This window comes from Arachis hypogaea, chromosome 10, assembly GCF_003086295.3.
Source record: "Arachis hypogaea cultivar Tifrunner chromosome 10, arahy.Tifrunner.gnm2.J5K5, whole genome shotgun sequence".
Classification (NCBI taxonomy): domain Eukaryota; kingdom Viridiplantae; phylum Streptophyta; class Magnoliopsida; order Fabales; family Fabaceae; genus Arachis; species Arachis hypogaea.
In genome coordinates, this window is record NC_092045.1 from 15852120 (window position 1) to 15869530 (window position 17411).

General features: G+C 32.8%; 1 long non-coding RNA gene across 1 annotated transcript; it reads right to left on the reverse strand.

Moving 5' to 3' along the window:
• Positions 1-8889: 8889 nt before the first annotated feature.
• LOC112715257 (uncharacterized) lies at positions 8890-15218 on the reverse strand. Its single transcript, XR_011866482.1, has 10 exons — positions 15069-15218; positions 14813-14989; positions 13933-14066; positions 13520-13863; positions 13160-13396; positions 12159-12361; positions 11919-12052; positions 11087-11123; positions 10134-10276; positions 8890-9550 (listed from the first exon to the last, which is right to left on the reverse strand). It is a non-coding gene; the product is annotated as an uncharacterized lncRNA (long non-coding RNA).
• Between the last annotated feature and the right edge of the window lie 2193 nt (positions 15219-17411).

Below are 17411 nucleotides of genomic sequence, written 5' to 3' on the forward strand. Positions count from 1 at the left end.
CAATCTTGAGGTAAGCCACGTGTTTCTGTTCGAAATCCAAGCCCTTATTTTCGAGTTTCATGGGTGAAATGTTGAGATTTTGGGTTCTTTGATGTTATAGGACCCAACTCTCTTGAAGGAGAAGGTTAATCTTGTCTTCTTGGACCTTGGGTGTGGTAAGATTCTCAACCCTAGTGTAATTTTGTTGTTTTATGATGCTTGGGTTTTGAGATGTTGTGTATGGGTATGATGGTTGTGGCTTAGGTTGTGTGTATGTAAATTTTGGAGCTTGATTGGTGATATTGAAAAGCTTGAGAAAGGATTTGGTGGTGAAAAATCTGTTCTTGGAGGTGTTGAGGCCTTGAGAGCTTGTGGATAAGTGGTTTGGAAGTGCTCCGGTGGAGCTTGGGAAAATCGGCTAAGGTATGGTTTCGGTTTCCCGTATCTAATATGTAATGTGGTAAGAAATACTTAGGCTAGAGGCCCTAAGATAGGCATTGAAATGTTGATGTTGTTGAATGATTGAGATATATGATGTGGTCATATATGTGATGATGATTAATGATGCCTTGATGGTATGTTGTATGAGAAATATGCATGTTGTGATATATGCTTGATGATTGGTTATGGTTGAATTGTGGGTTGAACCATGTTGATGGTGAGTATGATATTGATTGTGTACAATGATGATTTATTGGAATTGGTGTTGTTGAGAATTGGCATGAGGAAGAGTATATGATATGTCAATATGTTGAGTTTGAGCCACTTGGGTGAAGTGGGTTAGAATGATGAGATAGTGATTTTGTAATTTATGGTAAAGTGTCAATGTGTGAGTTGAGGAGGCTTGATGTTGAAATTGATGTATTTTGATTGATTTCAAAGGAAAGGGATGAAAATGACATGTTTTGATTGATTTTGAAAAGAGTTGGAAATGGCTTGTTTTGAAAATGGCACTTTGTGGTTTTTATGAAAAACATGGTTTTTGGGCATACTTTGGTGGAACATAACTTGGACTACGGATCTCTGTTTTGTGCCAAATCTATTTATAAATGAAATTGGATCCGGGATGTCCGTGCCGTTTGAAGAACGGATGAAAAACGATTTAAAATGAGAAAGTTATGTCTGTTGGAAGATTGGGGTTTAAATTGGTGAATTCTGCAGCTTTTAACTTAGAAAATTTTTAGCAGAATGACCCCTTGCGCGTGGGCGCACTTGGCGCGTGCGCGCCGTTCTTCCGGAAAATGCCATCCACGCGTGAGCGTGATGTGCGCGGGCGCGCCGATTGTGCTGTACCCAATGCCCAGCCATTTTCCAGAGAGTTATGCCAGAATTGTGCCAGTGTTGTGCCTGGGGCACGAGGACACCCACGCGTACGCGTGGTTGACGCGTGCGCGTCGTTTGGCAAGTTTTTAATCCACGCGTTAGCGTGTATGACGCTTGCGCGTCGATGAAGTTTTTGAGGCCATTCACGCGTGCGCGTGGTGTGCGCGTACGCGTGGACCTGTTTTCATCCCAAAGTTGATTTTTGAGTTTTAAAACCCAAATTTCATACTTCTAAGCCTCCGATCTCACCACTTATATCTTAAATCATTATGATATGCCTAGCTATGAGAGAAGGAGCTAGTGGATGTGGTAACTTGCGAGTGAAGCAAGGGAAAATGAATGATCAATGAGGATCATTGATGATTATGTGAGATGTGGAGGATGGTGGTGGAAGTGCTTGTATGCCATTGGTCGAAGGGCTGTAATTGTTTATGAATTGGCTGGTTCTGGATTGAACCGTGAGCCGGAATAGCTGTGTATGCTATGAATTGGCTGGTTCTGGATTGAACCGTGAGCCGGAATAGCTGTGTATGCTATGAATATTGGCTGGTTATAGATTTAACCGTGAGCCGGAATGGCTGGCATGGATGTTGATCCATGGATGAGAATTCATGCATGTTTATGCTGGATTATTGATAATTGTGATTTGCACTTCCACTATCGGAGATACGAGTTTCCCTGGGTAGTAGCAGTGGCTAGCCACCACGTGCTCCAGGTTGAGACTTGATACTCTTTTGACCCTATGTCATAAGTGTGACCGGGCACTGTGAAAGACCCGGATGAGCTCGCCCCCGTAAATATTCACCAGTGAGGGTGATGGATATAGATCATGATTATGATCAAGTTTATGATGAGTATAACTCGAGTTGGGGATGCGTGACAGAGGGACAGTCCAATGGTTAACTGCCAGGACTTGTCGGGTTGGCTCTATAACCGACAGATGATATCATCAGCCACTAGGGACAGGCATTCATCATATGCATAATATATGAATTGTTTGAGATTGCCTATTTGACTGCATATTACTTGCTAATTGTCTAAATGCCTTACTTGTTCCTAAATGTATATTTCTTGCTTGATATAACTGTGTTTGCTACACTATACTCCTGCTGGTGGTTGGGAGGTCTGAAGGAATTGGAAAGGGAAGTATTAGTTAGACTGAAGTATCTTTAGTCAGATGCCCTTTACGGTTTAGTTTGTTTATAAGCTTTGATATCATTTGGAGGAAGTTCTAGGATTGCCTTCGGCTTTCCTCCATTATTATGTATTATATATGTGGAAGCTGTTACCATGCTGGGGACCTCTGGTTCTCACCCATGCGGATTTTGTGATTTTCAGATACAGAACGTGAGGTTTCCCGTTGAGGCATGCTGGAGACTTCTATAATTGCGAAGATCCTTTGTTCTCGGGGCTATGTTTCGGTTTATATGTTTTGCTTAGATACTTTTATCTCCATTAAATAATACAAACTGTGATGACTCCTCTTATGGGAGATTTTGGAGAATAGGTTTTATGTATTCGTGTCCCTTTGGGTTTCCTTTGGGGTTTTCCTTATTTTATCATATGTATATATTGCTATGCTCGGACCGGTTATCTTCGCAGCCGGATCTTGATTCTTGATATTCCTATTTTTGACACTCCTTTGTATATATATAATCACGCGTTGGTTACCCTTGTTCGTTACGTTATCGATCGGAGTGTTGCGCTTTGAGTTGCGATTGGTTTTTGTTTACCCTTTTTTCTACAAAGGCTCCTAGTTATAATCAATTATTCATACTACTATACGTACTAAATTTTTATTTTAGAGGTCGTAATACCTTGCCATCTCTGAATTATGACTTAAGCATAAGACTCTGTATGGTAGGGTGTTACAGGACTTCTCCTAGTTTTAAGAGTGACTCTCGATCCAGGTTTTTATGTTCCTTTGTTTTTAAGCTTCCCTTTCACTTTATTTATTTATTCCAGCATTTGACTTAATTATTTACTTTTATAATTTAATTTATGAATTATTCCATGTCACAGATTATTGTTTGAATTAATGATAATTGAGGTATTTTCAGTTTATAATTGCTTGCTTTTATTTATGTTACTATTGCTTCCGATCTGAAGATATTTTATTCCAGCAATTTACTTTTTCCCCCTTTTGGTCTTTGTTAAGAAATCAGTAACTCAACAGTTATCGAACTCAGCGTAAGTGATAATCGTTATCTTGCTAATTGAACTGAACTTCAATAATCCCAATTTTTTTCTTAGGAAATAAATAGGATTCGAAGGTCAAACTAATTAGTCCCTTGACTTACCTTTGCTTTAAAGGTTAACTAAGTGAAATTAAGATATAACTTTCATTATTGTTGAGAGGGATAACTAAGTTGGACTTCTAATTTCTCTTACCTTATCAAAAGTTGCTTTACAGTATTTATTTATTTTGATTGCCATTTATTTATTTTAATTGCCATTTATATTACTTATTCCTCATTCTTGAAACCCCGAATTCACAATCTCCATAGCCAATAATAAGAACACACCTCCTTGCAGTTCCTTGAGAAGACGACCCGAGGTTTGAATACTCGGTTAACAATTTTTAAAGGGGTTTGTTACTTGTGACACCCAACACGTTTGTATGAAACAACTTTTGAAGGTTTAGAAACTATACTTGCAACGAGGATTTATCCGCAAATTTCTAGACCACGCAAAAGTTCTCTCATCACTCACTTACCCAAATAGCCTACCCAAATAACCAACTTTGAGCCTATTTAAATCCTCTTTTGTTCTTAATTTTAGCACATTACTAGCCTCAAGGTGAAAAACAATAAATGTCCTTCATTTGGATCTTTGATTAGTTTAGGCTAATAAGATTGTGTATCATCTAAGTGTGGGAAAATTTAGAAACTCTGATTGAGGTAAAAGTGGATTTTTATACTTTTGTTGAAAATGTTGGAAATTTAGTACATATCCATGCATCAAATACTTAAACCATATTCATTGACACTCTTGTGTATATATTTTCATGTTAAAAAAAAGTGAGAATAATAAAAAGGGGACAAAATGCCCCAAAGTAAAAGTAATAATAACGATGCATATGAGTTGTGATTACAAAGAAAATGCATGAATGTGTAAGAAAAGTGAGGAATGGGTAGTTAGAATTGCTTTGAGTTATATAGGTTATTATGTAGGTTAGGTGAGAGCTTAAGTTAGTCAAAGATTCAAATTTCAAGTTCACTTGACCAAATACAATCTTACCTTGATCCTAACTCCATTACAACACATTATTCTATCATTTTACTTTAGATATTTGAATAGAACATATTAAGAGACATCATCTTATAATAAAATTAATATTTACTTACTAAATTAAAATAACATATAAAAATTAATAAAATATATTTTAATACATAAAAACATTAATAAATATTAAATTAAAAGATAAAACACTAATAAAATACATAAAATATAATAAGAAATATCATTAAAAAATTCATATAATAAAAAAATTCATATGAACTGAAAAACAAAAAGAAATAATAATATACATGAAAAAGCTGCACACTAAAAAAATAATAAAAGAATATTTATCATATAAATAAAATAAATACAATAAAAAATAAAAATATGAAAGAGAGAAATATTCATTTTATAATGTCAAATAAAAAGAAAATATTCTATAATTTTTTTAGTATCGTTAGTACTCTTTAATTTACTATATTTTGGACTATAAAATTTTATTATTTATGACTCTTTTGTTACTCATAATTAGTATATAATAAAAACAAAAATAAAGTATAGTGAGAAGTACAATAAAAATGAATAAAACAAAAAAAATTCATACAAACATAATATATAATAATTACAACCAACAACATATATTATATAAAGAAAAAAATTACAATAAGAAGTAAATAAAATTCATGTGAATAAAACCAAATAAAAAATTATATACACAACATAAATATAATACAATAAAGGATAAAAAAAGAATTTATATAAACAAAAAAATAAAAATGAATAAAAATATAAATTTATATCATCAATAGTTGTCATATAAATAAAAAATACAATAAGAATATAACATTAGAACACTAAAAAAATAATATCAGAATAATAAAAAATAATATAAAAAATATTTATCATATAAATAAAAATATAATAAAAAAATATAAAAATCAAAATACAAAAAAAGTACTAAAATTAATAAAAAAATTTAAAATATTTACCTTTGGCAATGATTGAAACAAATTTGAAAGATTTTGATGAAAAAAAAATGGAACGAAGAACATACATAAAGAATTACTGTAAAATTTATATGGTTACTTGTATCCTTTTTATGGAAGAAAATGATAAGGTTAGTAGAAAAGAAAAAAAATTCACTTAATTTATGCTCCACTTTAGTTTGTTGAACTCTTTGTTTTCAAAAAAAATTCTCAATGGTAATCAAGCTTCCCCAACGTAAACGCAGAAGTTAGAATTTTTTTTGCTTCACGTAAACGTACATTCAGAGGTGAAAGCATTCCTGAGTTCAAAGTTTCAAAAAATTGCCAAATATAAAAATAAAATGTTCAAAACACTCAAATGGATTTTTTCTCTTTCCCAACGTGAACCCCAAACACACCTAGTGATTTAGTAGTTAAGAGTTATAAAAGGGTCAGGAACCACCTGTGGTCTAAGGGTGGCAAACGGGGATGTCTATCTCCGCTTAGTGAAATAGTCGTGAATTTTTACTCCGTTGTGTCTAACGATGAGCTGATAGGTTAACAGGTTAAGTCTGCTAAATCTTTTTTATAAATTATTAAATATTAAACAATATATATAATTTCACAATTATTTTAATAAATTTATAATTTTTAAAGATATAAAAAAATTATAATCTCTAAATTCACAACATTAATGTTTCTATAATTATAAATATATAATAAATATAATTATAAACCAAATTTTTTGAAACAAAATAATAAAATTAATATTGCCAATAGCAAAAGATATAATATCTTTAAGTTTATAATCAATCAAATATAAAATATAATTCAAAATATATCTTAGAATATCTTTAATTATCATCTTCATTTTTTTATAGATTAATGAAAAATAGACTGGACAAAAAAAATATCTAACCCAACATAAAAATCTGCCCGTTCCATCAAAACTCACAGATTAAGCGGTACGAGTTAGACAAATATTCTAAATTTAGCAGTATTAAATTTTTAACCTTACTCATCCTTTTTGACAAATTACAAAGATTGGCTCGGTAAATTTTGGCCCATTTGCCACCCCTTTTGGTGACAATCTAAACATTGATACATCACATAGCCATTGTAGTAATCAGCGAGGCATTAGAGTGTTTCTCAATAATTACGAGATCCACACAAAAAACGTTCTAATATAAAGAGAATTCTTTTCTTTTTTTTTTTGGACAATGCCATGATGGGCTAGAAGAGAATTCTTTGTGAAGCGTTTCTTTTCATTTTTTGTCTGAAGTACTTCTTTTCCGAAACGACCTATTCAGATTTTGGCCTTGTTATGAAAACCCAAACCTTAAATATCTTTGGGCCTTAATATTGATTTATTGCATCAAGGCTTAGTAGTAACTCTTTTATCAGGAACTGGTTGAGTGTAAGCCCAAAAGAACAAAAACATGTGTCTGTCCCATCAAATGCAGTAATCATGAATAATTTAGAAGTTAGAACTATGACCAGGAAAAGAACCAAACGTTAGATTTTGTGTTCTTAAAGAGGAGGCTTTTTTCTTAATCCATGATAAATATTGAACCTCAATTACCATTCTACTTCTACATTTCTACCAACTTCTTTTGTTCATTAATCAGTATCGACTTTACAGGAACCTTTTTAAAGTATGGACTAACTGCATAACAAAAATACAGCTGAATCATCATCTATTCTGGTAGCGATATAAGTGTTTTGGCAGCATGACGCATGCTATACCAGATATTATTATTATTCCAATAAACTAAAGGAAAATATATATATTTACTCTATTACTACAATAGATTCAAATATTAAAATTAATATTATCTGAATAAAAAGATATAATAAAAAAAGCATATCAGAAAGCCTTATCAGAATCTATTATTGCAATCTATAGTAACACACTAAGACGGCTAAAGACACTAGTGCCCATTCCCAAAATAATTATAGAGTACACACACAATATATATATATATACTAGCAGAAGACCCGTGCATTGCACGGGTTGAAAATTTCGGTTCTTCTCAATGTTTTTGGATTGTCACTTTTTAAGTTAATAAAAAGTACTTTTGTTGTTTAATTCTTAACTAAATGTAACAGATTTGTTTACTCTATCACTACTCAATACATAAGTATTTTTTCCTAACTCTTCATAGTTACATAAGTATCGTTACTTTTCAAAACATTAATTTTGATGAGCACGTCTTGGAATTGGCTATAGAAATCCTGTCTCATAGAACATTGTATCTTGTTCAACTTCATAAATTATGCAACAACAAATACAACTTAAAAATATAAACAACACAATTAAGAAGATAAACATAAATAAGAACAAAAACCAATATAATTTATGTATATAAAAAGAATTCTTTCATCGCATTAAAATTTAAGGAAGGGAGCAATTGAAATTGAACCGTATAAGATTTTATAGGGTTTTTCACGTATTACAACAAAAATATATTATTATTCAAATGCATAAAATTAAATCTTCTAACATTGAGATAAATAAGAGTCAAAATTGAGAAAAATCATCAGTAATCAAAAGAGTAAAAATTGCTTTAGTTTCATACTTGAACCTAAACAAATAATATCAAGTTTAAAAAAAATTTCATACACATACGCAAGTCGCAAATTTATTGACCTAAGATCTCAAATGCAAGTAATTATCCTAACACAATAAGAACAGAGTTATTATTATAAAATATATAGTTAAACGTATTCTACAGCAAATCAACTATTCATAAGTAAACTGTTCGAATTGAATCACAAGAGCCTGAAAAATATGATAAGTGAACGAAGTTATTAATCCACTCGAAAACAACTTATTAACTAATAATTTGATTATGCGTATAATGTTAATACAACTCCTTGTGTTTTAAAATAATAAAATTATATTGTTACGTAAATTCAAACAAATATCTATAAATTAATGTTATTCTAATATACGTTAATAATACATGGTGTCCTAAATTTTTTTTCTTGTTAAAAATTTTTATTTATAATTGTGCCATTAATATCACAATTGTATATTTAGAGAATTGCGTATTTGACTCTCAAATTGACACTCAAATTGACACGAGAGAGCTAATAAGATCTAAATATTTTTTAAATTACTTTATCCAATAAAAAAACAATCAATCGAATAGAAAATCATGACTGATTTTGTGGTATACACATATCCTTGTCAACACTTTAAGTATATGCCTTAGTAGGAACACTATCAAAAGAAGATAAACACATGCACCAAAAGAGGAAATTATTAATAATATGATACAACTGATAAGTGTCTTAAAATTAATCCAAAACACAAACATATAGAACAGGTAACATTTCAGAAAACTCACTAACACATAGAAATGATTAGTTTGGTGTCACAATACCAATGCTAAAATGATCAAAGATTAGTGCACATTTCCATTTAATTCCTAACAACAGTTCTTTATAACCTCATGGGTAACTGTTTATAACCTCATGGGTAATACTCATGTTAAACTAAGGTAACAATGAGTATTTATAATCCGAAAAGTAAAAAATAATTTAATAAAGGAACAACTGCCAGCCGGAACATTTATTGCACTGAGAGTTAATATTTTGAAACCCTTTGAAAATCTGAGTGAACTCTATGTCTACCTAAGTCCTCAACAGAGGCCCCTGCTGCTACTCGTATAATATCTTCAATAAGTGCAAAGTTCTCCAATATATCAACATGAGCACCACTCTGGGTTCCCCTTCCTTCGAGAAGATTAGCCGGAGCAGCGTCTTCATACTCTCTTACGAACGTTTAGATGCTTGAAGGATTAAAGCGGGTTTTTTCCCGCCAGCCTCTTGCACAAATGAAACCAGCGCTTAAAACAGGAACGGTTTCATCCCAATTGGCATTATAAACTCCATCCTTTAAAAAAGAGTCCTCATCTCCACCAATTGCTGATGTGTCGATCTGAAACGGAATGTAGCATTCCGATTGGAAGGTTGACTTATAAACATAGACTCTTTACGTTGGAATCCCGACCCCATACATAGAGTAAATCTCCATATTTGGAGCATGTGGTAATCTGCAGCAGCAGGACAAAAATATAACACAAACCATAAAGAGAAGTAGTATGAATAAATTACGGATTTTAAAAGACAGCAGGATACGACATTATAGAAGATAGCAAAAGCAGGAATCTATCAATGCCCCAAACCAAGGTAATAAAATGATTAATTACGTAGTAGCTATGTGCCAACAATAGTCAAATTCTAGATTGGCAGTCTTCTTGTGTGCAACTTCTACAAAATGTTTACTAAAGCAATTAAGTATAGGATCTCACCTTGTTTCTAAGGGGTTAGACCAATATTTGTAATGCTTGTATTTTGGGTCATCCAAATTATCAGCAATCCCACGAGACAGTTTTCTAATAATAATGTTTATTTAACTCATTTTGTGCACTGTAATAAACTTCATTATTTCTAAATTTATTCCAGAACTTATAGTTATATACTTTAAATACTCAAACTAATTTTAGACATTATACTTATATTATTGCTGTAGCTTTTTCCAACAACAAATTGAAGAAAAGAAAGACCCAATAGAGCAAGGGTCCCAATAAATGAATACATCATAAGAAAACTTAAATAAATCTAATGCCTACTAACCTGTCGAAGCTATTGGATCACCTCACAATTGCCATAATGAAAGCAAAAAGACATCTCCATGACCACAAATCTAGCTTTTCAATTTGACCCATATTCCAATCAGCAATCACTCCCACAAATCATCTCCCTCCCTAAATCCTACCCTAAATCAAGTGTGTATGAGTATTAATAGCTCAATAGTTCAGTGTACATTATAGAAAATTGAGTATTAAAATCAACGGAAATTACAAAACTCAGATTTAAAACACGCAAACCCCAATGGAAAATCAGGAACACAATTGCAAACTCTAATAAAATCACTGCATACTGAAAACGAAGAACCTAACAGAAAATCGAAAAGAATCTCTCTTCACGAAGACAGAGTTCAAAAAAGAATCAAAATTATTCAAAGCTACTATGAATTACATATTAGAAAACCAAATCCAATCTGATGCCTACAATTTCTAGGATATTCAGAGAGCATTTGAAGTGTTTGTATATGGATTGTATATAGATCTTATTATGTGTCTCACTTTCATTTGTGTTTTTTTTCACATGCTTCTGTTCCAATTGCTGCTAGAACCAAAAAATTAGCCAGGTTTTAACTAACAAACCTAAAAGAAGTATGCATCTATGTAAAACACAGGTATATTTCTTTAATCTCCAAATAAAAATTAATCAATTAGGAAGTGAAGTAAATAAAGAGTTATCTTTATCTAACCAAAGTAATTAAGTACCTAAAATTAGCTAATTACCATACAATCAAATTAAATATCAATGAAACCCGTTAAACCTTAAAACCCAATGATAGAACAGCACAAGCAATACTAATGAATTAAGTGTTTTGCATCATCCTAATTAAGGCACTTGTTTCCTTTTTACTCTAGGAAGATCAGATACAGATAAAAAATGACAAAAATATGGCCTCATAAAAAGGGATAGTTAAGAATGAAGGCGAAATATATCAAACTTACACTGGGGGCAACAACAGGAAGGCAGAAATTATGCTTCCTGAGCAAGAGAAAAGAAAGTAATTAAGATCAATCATGATATAGTAGATACAATTTAAGTAATTAATTTATAAGAGTACTCCGTACAGAATGGAAGGTAGAAAAAATATTAGAAGTCAAGGCTCTCTGAAACACAAAATAGAGAAAACCCATCATAAAAAAGGGAAGGAATAGCAACTTGCAACAATCCAGGACGAAATCAAGACACAATTTTTCGCACTTCAACTAGGGAAAGCAAAAACAGATCGAAATAACACAATTCTTTAGGGTTTAAAGAATTTTCCACTGTTTTAACACAATAGTTTTTCGAAATTGAAATCATAAAAAGGCATAATACAACAGTTAGAAATATAAGAGATAAATAGCTCCAATCTGAAGCAAATGGTGAAAAAAAAAGACAGAACAACAACACTTATTAATTATAGTGTTCAACACCCAAGTAAACAGAAGGAAAAAAAGATTCAGACAAGGAAAAAAGAAATAAATAAAAGAGAGAAACAAAATATGTATTTAGAAGTAAATAATCAAGAAGATAAAATACCATAAAATAAGAAAACCAGAAAAAAAATATATATTGCCACTCAGGTTATATCACTATGGACATAATGACAAATTACTTTTTTATTATGTCTTTGCATGAATTTATAACAAAAATAAATGATATTAATCAATATGGCAACAAAATGCTTGAGGAAAAAGCAAGATGTTGATGAATCTTGATAATCTTGTGTTTTGACCACAATGTATAAGACAACAAAAAAAAGTAGGATGTGATCTTTCAAATATAGAAGGGTACCTGATCAGCAGAGAAAATGGCCCAAGCTAAGGGGCTTGTTGAAGAGAACACTTCCCCTAACCAAACTCACAACACAACGAAGTCCTTGAATCAAAGAGTATCCAGCAGCCAAACCATTAGCAACTACCAAGAATCTGCAAAGTTTTTTAATCCATCAAAAACTAATGAATTTGGACAACAAAACATGCAACACTTTTATTGCTAGAAATTAACATAGAACATAGATAAATAGATACTTACACCAAAGCCTTAACATCAGTGAATTTAGCTTCCTTCTCAAAGGAGAAAAACACCTTCACTTGTGAATCAGTTCCATAAGAACAGTTGCAACAACTCCAAGACCAAGAATCATAAACCTTAACACCAACTCAGCTATCTTGATCCTCTTATCAACAATTTCAGGTTTGTGCTATGGTACATTGGAGCTGTTCCAGGACTGACACCTACACCCAAATAGCTCATTTTCTCTAGACACTAACAATGCAAAAGAAAACAATGGATATGAACACCAACCATTAAATTCTTCACCACTTAAATAGACACGGGTTTAGTTCAACACCCAAGAAAACAGAAGGAAAAAAAGATTCAGACAAGGAAAAAAGGAATAAATAAAAGAGAAAAACAAAATATGTATTTAGAAAGTAAATGATCAAGAAGATAAAATACCATAAAAATCAGAAAACCAGAAAAAAAAAAACAATAAACCAGTGAATACAATTGCATCCTATAAATACACTAACTTATTTTTACACACATATAAACTTATTCAACAAAACTATCAAAATAGCTATAATAACTAACTTCTTTATCCATTATTAAAAGCCGAAGAAAAGCATGTTCTTCATTCTCCTCCCTATGATCAATTAAACTCCTCATTCCGATGATTCTAAGTGTTATCTTCTAACATTCCTTCCAGGGGGTGAGATTAGAGAGGAGCTTTTTTGAATCAGTTGACACTAAGCATAGTTCATTTGTTTCATCTATCACACAAGCAGCAATACAAACAAAACCACCCAATTTTCAGAAGGAAATCAGAAGGGAACGGATAAACAGGACCAAAAACAATTACTGTTACTGGAACACAACATCTTATATCAAAACAAAAAATCCAATTTTCAAAATAGAATCAGAAAAGAACGCCCAAACAGGGACAAAAACAAATCTTGTTAATTGAAAGGAAACTTGAGTATCAAAGTAAACAAATATCAAAGAATCTGAAATAAGTCATAACCACTACATACCTACATCACAGGAAATTTGGACTGAACAATGAAACACGTCACATGATGGAAGGGGACAGAGAAAGGACAGGGCCGCCGTAAAAATTCCCACCTAACTTGTTGTTTCCCAAGATAAGAGAGCGGCAGAGTGACATGAAGCCTAGGCTGATTTCCTCTTGAGAACTACCACCGATCTTTAAATGAATCTGACAAATCAGACCAAAAAAAATTTGTTCCCAGCATCCTTTTCCATGAACCCTAATCGCACAGGTAGCTATATCAATAAGGGTTAGGAAAAGAAAGAAACCTGAAACACCAAGATATCATAGCCAAAAACAGATCCAAGATGGGGAAGAACTGGGAATGGAGATTGAAGCTTACCGAATGAATGGATTGATGAGAGTAAGGCTTGTCAGTCAGTATCCACGCATCTACTGCTCTCAACTCTGTTCTTGCTTCTTCATCTTGAGTCAATCCGTATTCTATAAAAATACTCTAACCAAATCGCCTTCAATGACGTATTTGGAGACTTCATCTCTAAGAGTGATGAGATCCTCTTCGCTGAGATCCTTAGTGACCTTGTTGTCCATGCTTATATCGCAGAGAATCTTGCGAGCTCTGCTCCTTCCGATTCCATGGATGTACTGTAGCGAGAACTCAATTTTCTTGTTGTTCGGAATCTCCACTCCGCCAACTCGAGCGCACTCTATGCTTAACTCTCTCACCTGAGCACACAAACTCAAAAGTAAACAAACAAATTCAAGAAATGTAAGGTAGAGTTTGTTTTATGTTACCTTGGAGGGTTGAGAACAGGGAAATAGACGGCTCTGGAAAGAGGTCTAGGGTTTGAGATTAGGGCGAGAGAGGGAGCTATAGGCATCGCTAGCGTTTGTGCCATGCTCGAGTTGTTCTTCTTCTTTCTCTGCTGCTAAATAGAAGTAAGAGATAAATAGAAATTAAAACCAAAAAAATCAAAATTGTCTCAACACAACTCCTCATTCCAATGTATTATATTAACATAACAACCCATAAAAGAAGCAAAAACTTTAGCATATAAAATATTAGAGCCACTAAATATATATCAAAAACCAATCTTTAACTTCAAAAAAAGCTAAAAGCTTTTTCTCTTTCTACAATCAACCGGTTCTTCTCATTTCACTTATTCTAAAATATGCATTATCTCAAAAAAAAACATTACTAAACCACAAAAAAAAGAACAAATTAAATATAATTTATATAATATAAGCAAGAAGAAAAATAAGTCTGGCAAGCTTCAGCTTTATATGAGGAAATTCAAATTATTAGCCTTATTAGCTTCTCTAATAAGCACCCAACCCCAATCTGGTTCAACAAAATACTATCTTAATTAGGAATATGAAAGCTAATAGAATTTAATTAAGCATAAAAGCAGAGTTTGTTACACACAGAAAGCATATATATAAGAGGAAATAGGAAATGTAAAAGCATATATACTCCTACTACTGCATGTGGACAGTACTCTTAATGTGAAACAGATGAAAACACATAATCGGTGGCGTTCTGAATTAAGTAATTTCCACACAGAAATTAAAATTTCACTAATTAATCAAGATCCATATTATGTATAGTTATGAGCAGTGAAATTAAGTAAAGGTGATATTGGGTCAGAGAGAGGGAGAATGAAGAGGTACGAACCAGGATCGCTGGAATATTCGAAGAGCTTGCCTTTGGTAGAGAAGATGATAAGTGCGACTTCGGCAACACATAGCACTGATATTTCGTTTGCCTTCTTCAGCAAACTTACCTATCTACCTATCCTCTGTAACATTGAATCTCCTTCAATCTCCTTATATTCAGCGCATTAAACCTCCTCTGAGAAAATCAATAAACACATCAATAAATTAAACTTTCTTCTTAATTAATTGAATGGTTTAAGCGAAAGGAAACTAACCAAATCGCCTTCAATGACGTATTTGGAGACTTCATCTCTAAGAGTGATGAGATCCTCTTCGCTGAGATCCTTAGTGACCTTGTTGTCCATGCTTATATCGCAGAGAATCTTGCGAGCTCTGCTCCTTCTGATCCATGGATGTACTGTAGCGAGAACTCATTCTCTTGTTGTTCGGAATCTCCACTCCGCCAACTCGAGCGCACTCTATGCTTAACTCTCTCACCTGAGCACAAAAATTCGAAAGTAAACAAACAAATTTCAGAAATGTAAGGTAGAGTTTGTTTTATGTTACCTTGGGGAGGGTGAGAACAGGGGAAATAGACAGCTCTGGAAAGAGGTCTGGAGTTTGAGATTAGGGCGAGAGAGGGAGCTATAGGCATCGCTAGCGTTTGTGCCATGCTCGAGTTGTTCTTCTTCTTTCTCTGCTGCTAAATAGAAGAGATAAATAGAAATTAAAACCAAAAAGCAAATTGTCTCAACACAACTCCTCGTTCCAATGTATTTATAAACTAACAACCCATAAAAAGCAAAAACTTTAGCATATAAAATATTGAACCACTAAATATATATCAGAAACCAATCTTTAACTTCAAAAAAGCTAAAAGCTTTTCTCTTTCTACAATCAACCGTTCTTCTCATTTCACTCGTTCTAAAATATGCATCATCTCAAAAAAAAAACATTACTAAACCACAAAAAAAAGAACAAAATTAAATATAATTATATAAAATAAAGCAAGAAAAAATAAGTCGGCAAGCTTCAGCTCTATATGAGGAAATTCAAATTATTAGCCTTATTAGCTTCTCTAATAAGCACCCACCAATCTTCAACAAAATACTATCTAATTAGGAATGTGAAAGCTAATCAAATTAATTAAGCATAAAGCAGAGTTGTTACCCACAGAAAGCATATATATAAGAGGAAATAGAAATGTAAAAGCATATATACTCCTACTACTGATATTTCGTTTGCCTTCAATCTCCATATATCAGCACATTAAACCTCCTTTGAGAAAATCAATAAACACATCAATAAATTAAACTTTCTTCTTAATTAATTGAATGGTTTAACGAAAAGAAACTAACCAAATCGCTTTCAATGACGTGTTTGGAGACTTCATCTCAGAGTGATGAGATCCTCTTTGCTGAGATCCTTAGTAACCTTGTTGTCCATGCTTATATCGCAGAGAATCTTGCGATCTCTGCTCCTTCCGATTCCATGGATGTACTGTAGCGAGAACTCAATTCTCTTGTTGTTCGGAATCTCCCACTCCGCCAACTCGAGCGAATTCTATGCTTAACTCTCTCACCTGAGCACACAAATTCGAAGAAAAATATAACCAATAAGAAAAATTATTTATAAATCTAATTTATAAAATATAATCAAGAGAAAAATTATTAACTTAATTTCTTGTAGACGTTCTGAACTCATTCTGTTTCCCTAACTGCGATGCAATCTCAGATCAAAATCCAGCTGGATACTCAATTAATCTCTTATCAATTTCACTCTTATCAAACAAATCCTAATAGACTATTTTGTCTTGCAATCTATATATCCATATGGAAGTTGTAATTCTGTACCGGTGGTGTAAGTACTGAGGCAACTCCATGTAGCATATGACCCATTGAGACTCCAATGACATAGAACTGTGGTCCTAACTCTAACTGCATCAGCAGATATATGCCTAGTTCATCTATTAGTTCCTGTATATATGTATATATACACGTTGAGTACCTTATTCAGCATATGAATATCGTAATTGTATAGTACTACTATTCTGTTTAAGTGAAAGGGAATGAGGTAATTGTACTTGGGGTCGAGAAAGTTCATCTCTTTGGAGCTTCCAAAACCATGGACAATAATGATCTTGTACTTTGCCACATCCTTAGAAACCCCTCTCAAGATAAGCCAGGTGCCTCCCATCTGAGTTTAATTCTTGGTGAAATCATAGCAAAATCATCTTGGTTTGGAGAAACAACCTTAGTCCCCTGAAACAAAAACCCAACAACATATATAATATTGAAACCATTAAGAATGAACAAATCTTATCAGTGTTTACCTGACAGAAACCTCTGCAGAGTTGTTTTGTCTGAGATTGTGATGGTTTCTATCACTGAACAATAGTTTAAGGTGATGTCCGAATCTTTTCATCTGTTCTTGATGACTTAGTAGATCCAAGCTATGCTTTTTATTTCTGTGTGCACATCAAATATGAATGGAATGAAAACTGAATTTCATTCATTTCGTTTGTTTAAATCAGAGAAAATCAAACAAAAAGCAATCGGATCGTGGAATTCAGAATTGTTGCGATATGATGAAGAAAAGGAACAAAAGTAGACCTTCAT